Source organism: Pyxicephalus adspersus, chromosome 10 (genome assembly GCF_032062135.1).
Source record: "Pyxicephalus adspersus chromosome 10, UCB_Pads_2.0, whole genome shotgun sequence".
Classification (NCBI taxonomy): Eukaryota; Metazoa; Chordata; class Amphibia; order Anura; family Pyxicephalidae; genus Pyxicephalus; species Pyxicephalus adspersus.
In genome coordinates, this window is record NC_092867.1 from 18,778,989 (window position 1) to 18,784,361 (window position 5,373).

The 5,373-nt window shown below is 36.9% G+C and overlaps 1 protein-coding gene across 1 annotated transcript in view; it reads right to left on the bottom strand.

Annotated features, from left to right (window-relative positions):
• SEMA4G (semaphorin 4G) overlaps positions 1-2,831 on the bottom strand; it is a gene marked incomplete in the record, with an annotated part of 116,304 nt that extends 113,473 nt beyond the window's left edge. The window contains 1 exon segment of the mRNA XM_072425092.1: positions 2,259-2,831.
• Between the last annotated feature and the right edge of the window lie 2,542 nt (positions 2,832-5,373).

Below are 5,373 nucleotides of genomic sequence, written 5' to 3' on the forward strand. Positions count from 1 at the left end.
TGTCCTAATTGCATATATTAAAATAGTGTACCTGTTCAGACTTACATACAAATTCAACTTAAGAACAAACCTACAGTCCCTATCTCGTATGTAACTCAAGGTCTACCTGTACTTATAATAAAAGATTGCTACAGTGGGCAGAACTTAATAGGATGTTACATAAAGATGAAACTGTGCCCAAAATAGACACACTAAAGTAAGGCCATGAAAGCAATTCAAATAAAATTAATTTATTTTAAAAGTAAAAGCAATTACTATGGCCCAAATATTGTTCAGCACAGCATGCTGGAATGAAGGAACCTTGCTCTTTGTGCTGTGTTCCCTGAATGAAAAACTGTAGCTGAAGAAGTGGGGGTGAGCAGGACCTTTGCAGAGAGACCTTTGTTTTTACACAGAGATCAGGGGTCCTCCTCTATAGTATGCTGGCAGGGGACAGGAATTTCCACTCATGTTTGTGGCACCTGGAATGTATCTAGTGGATTTAAACTTAAAGTTTAGTTAAGCATTAAGACAGAGGACTTCTAATTTTTGGAAACTTGGTCAGGTAAATTCTTCATCCACTGGGTTTGTATAGCATGATAAATCCTTTTGCTGAACCAAAACCAAACAGACAATATACTACCCATTACTGGGCCTTTTCTAGTGGTCCTGGACAGCCGATGAAGCTCAGCAGAAATTAACAGGTGTGCAAAGAATAGGCAGGAAAACTTCAAGCAGTGCCGCCTAAGAAATATACAAAATCGAGCTTCTCGGAAAGGTCAGATATTTGGAGCTACAGAAATAACACTGGAGCTTTTCTCAGATAAGAAATCACATGAGGACAAATGCTTGCTGTAATGATTATTATACTAAAGACCTTTACTACAATCTACAGGCTTTATGGGGGTGCAGGGGGAAGAATAACCTAATAGGAGATTATTTTTCACTCTTTAGAAAAAGCAAAAAGGCAGACTTATGTACCCGAAAAAACCTGCACAAGCAATGCAGAGATTTTCCACCAGATGAACATTCATCTCTTAACACTTGATGCTTCTAATAAATGTGATGTTCTTATTGCGTCAACTGATCCTGGCGCCCCACACAGCATGCCAATCAAACATTCATGACTCTCTAATCTTCTTAGCGTTCCACTGACAAGACTGTAACTATCAGACAATTCAATTAAGCCATAACAGTAACATGTGAACAGTCTGATTACAAAGCACAAAAATTAGAACATTTAATAGATCACAGAAATTAGCGGACTAATAAACTTTAGATTCTTCTCTCAACTACAACTTCCTAGAAGCTAAAAAATTTTAATGTATTTAGTATAAAAAGTGCAACTTACACACAGCACCAACCAAAATCAGCCTATCATCTCTCATTGTGCTGAGTGAATAAAGGTGAAATCTGGAGGATAACTGTATCACTTACTTTTGTACTATATATATAAATATATATATATATATATAGATAGATTTATATGTATCCATTCATGTTTTCAGTAATAAATCAGTACAAAAGGAAGTGATGAAGTTATATATAAATATATATAAATATATAGCTATATATATATCATGACTGCTAACCTCTTCTTAATAATAATCCTCTATATTTAATTATTTTAGGATGACTGATGTGAAATAGTCAGTTCTGACTCCACTGGTTGCAAACTCTGATGGTTACAAAAAAAAGTTACCCAAAGCAAATATACTCCAGCTTTTATTTTTACCTAAAGTTTTTAGAATTATTATTTTTTTACAATACTACTTCCTTGAGCTTTTTAACAAGGAGGAACCCCTTGAAATATCTTTCAGGTCTTTAGGGAACCCATGCTATATGTACTACAGTGCTCAACCCAAAAATGTTTTTAAGCTGGGTGGGAAGAAATTTTAGGTGGGTAGCAGTCCCTGTATTGTGACCCAACTCATCAGTAACTACCCAAAAACAGCCGGGTGGTTACTGAAAAGTGCTGGGTGGTGCACCCGGCTAAAAGGGGCTGGGGAGAACACTGCACTATATCCATGGTCAGTGGGAAGAACGCCATTGAGAAACGCTACAATAGCATTTACAAGCTTACAGTGCTTACATGGGAAGTATTTATCTCTGTCTCTGGAAGTCTTAAGTCTCTGGAAAGAGTATTAAGTCTCTGGAAAGAGTATTAGGTCTCTGGAAAGTCACATACCCAAATAAGCACGTAGTAATCTTAAAGTGTAGTCCAAACTCCTGATCTGTTACAAAGAATTAAAGCCATTGGATTGGCAAAGCAGGCTTACATTTTAAAATGAGAGGTCTGCCATGAAATTTTCCTAGTACGGGGTTCCCTTCAACTTGTGGACATGTTCCATGGTGCAACTCACACAGAGCACTGAATGCAATACAGTACATACAGCACACAATACAATAGTTGTATAATGATTGCATTTGGGTGGAACTAGGAGCTCAGTGGTGTTTACTCCCCTAGTCTCCCATACCTGTCAGATGGTGTATGATGATCAGTTTTGATTTGAGTTTTGATCTGAAAAAACAAACCAAGGCTAAGTTGCAACACTTGCTCTCAAAGATAATCTATATGGATATAGAGAGGATTGCATTGTTGGCCGTTTCTTCTGGAAATACCAGTTGTCTGTCATGCTTCTCTACTGGCTTCAGTACAAAAATGTTGTTCTGTGCAATGTAAAATACATTTAAAACTATAAACCACTATAAAAATATAACATAAAATAATGTAATAGAAACCAACATGAACATTAAACCTTTACTGAGTGAACCTAGGATATCAGTATCTTTATAGCACTTCACGTAGAAAAACAAAACATTAAACTTTTAAAAGGACTATGACCAAAAATCAAACATTTCAAGGCTGTATTGGATTTCTAGAGTTGCTCTTTGTTCAGCATTGTCAAATAATATGTCATATGAGGCAGTCAGCCAGTCGCCAGCCAATCTGAAGCATCCGTTCTTCTACACCCTGTTGTTCGCTATAAAAGAAGGTCAGGTTTAACGCAAAAGGTAATATTTCACCTCTCCTACTGAACCTCGGCACAAACAACATTCTTTACTTTAAAAATCAGCTGTTTTTCATGGAAGAGCCAAATAAATCATCTATCTATTTCTTGAGCCAAAAGGTTCACTTCTGTGATACATCTAAATATAAATTAATATTAATGTTAATAATAATAATTTTAAACTGTATTTAAAAAGCTCCAACATTTTACGCAGCAATGTACAATAAATAGGGATAATCGAAAATCAGAACACAGGCGCAGGTATCCTTTACCAATGCACGTTTTCTTTATAAAAAAAAAAAACATTTACCTCCTACCCTCAGCCATTCTGGCAGTCACAAGTCACCTATACGGCTACAAAACACCATATCCTTGGTGCATTAAAAGAAACAAACAAAAAAATAAAACAAAGGCAATTTAGGGCAAAGTGATAATGTCCTAGAAAAGGCGCATACCCTCCACTTGCTAGAGTCTAGAAGCCAATTGCTAGAACATATCATTATCATAGAGGGATTGATGCCATCGCTCCCCCCAGCATCCAACACCAGTTACTACTAAGGATTTAGGTTCGGTCACAGAGGATTGTTAGTTAGTCAAGTATGTTTTCTTGGGTCAGGAAATTCTCTTTTTACAGACCTGAATGAGTAAAGTGATTGAATACGTAAAAAAGGTGGAGATCCCATTTAAGGTGAAACTTTTCTTTGCCCATGCAGGGCACAAGTAAAAAAGTTCCCATGCTCCACCTATTCCCCTGCAGCATAGGGTAACATTTTTTTGTTCCCAACCTGCTCTGTTGAGAGATTGGCCGTAGAGCAAAATACCTGACTTTTTTAGGAATGTGTAAACATGTGACAGCACTTGGTGTCTACTGATTGGTCCAACACAATTACATTGGGGGAGAGCACAAACCTGTCTGAGCATCCATGGGTTACTTTGGAGTTTACAAATGTTTTTTTTTTTCATAGCTCAGGTAGCTGAATAAAATGGTGCTGAACAAGACTGTTGTATATACCCCGTTTCCCCCAAAATAAGACCTACCCCAAAAAAACAACCCTAGCATGATTTTTCTGTATTTTTGAGGATGCTCGAAATGTAAGCCTTACCTTGAAAATAAGCTACAATATATATAAATACATGGACAAGAGGTGCTCAGTTAAGGAAGTGCTATTGCTTGACATGAGAAAATTGGGGCCAATGGTTCTAAAAGAAATGGAGTCACAAGAAATTCAAGATGGAATTCAGATTTTGATAGCTATGATGATGTTCCACAACATGATATTACTGTATTTGAATAAATGTTGATTATTTAAGAATAAATGTCGATTGTTGACATGCCCTGAAAATAAGCCCTAGTGACTTTTTTTGGGAGCAAAATGTAATATAAGACACTGTCTTATTTTCGGGGAGACACGGTATACGGTCTCCCCTCTCCAGTAGTTAGAAGAAAAGCACACCATTAAACTGCCAGAACCTCAGCTTAGCAAGTGATAAGCAAGACCACCATATAAGCATGGATATAGGCTATGCTTCATAAAACAATGGTCCATTATTGAAAGAAAAAAGTGAGAGAAAGATAATGGAGAGTCACTAACGTTAGCACAAAATATTCAACAAATAATTGAAAAACATTGTAATAACCACAGTACAAGTCCTATAAAAACCATTCAGAGAGTTTAGAACTCAGCCGCACAAAAGGCTGTACTGAGATTCTAAGTGACTGGACATTGCTGAACGCCGGCAAATATAATAAGTGCATCAGTTTCTGGGATGCTGGCCAACACCTCCACGTTCTATTCCAATAAGTCCTGCGAGACTTAGTAGCTGGGATTTCCATTTAATTAGTACATCAACTTGCAAAACTTTCAGTCCATATGAGTGACAGTCCAATATTTAATTATATAAAGAAATCCGCTGTTAAAGCCCAACTGAACAATGAGAACTTCGTAAATGGTAGTGAGGCTGTACACATAGCAATGAATAAAAAAAATAATAAAAGAATTATATTTTTGGATAAAGTAGGGAATGAATAGGACCCCTGTTAGTTTTCTGTCTGCCCCAGTCCTGGTGCGGAGATTTCTCTTCATTTCCGGTCACAGAGCCACAAGAAAAAGAGGACATGTCTGCATAGCAAGGTTAACCAAAGATTTGCTCTCTCCTATTGTATCTGTGACAACTCAAATGTTTTGATTTTCTATCACTTTCTGTACTAAAGATGATGGTCACCAGGCTGTGTGTGTGATTTGGGGGTATTTCTCCTTCCTGCATCAGGATTATATTATCTCACCATTGGCACAGTCCCTTGACCAAATCATACGCATCTTTTTATTCATTTTGACTTTATGAACACATACAAAATTACTGAAAGGTCACTTTCATCATCAGT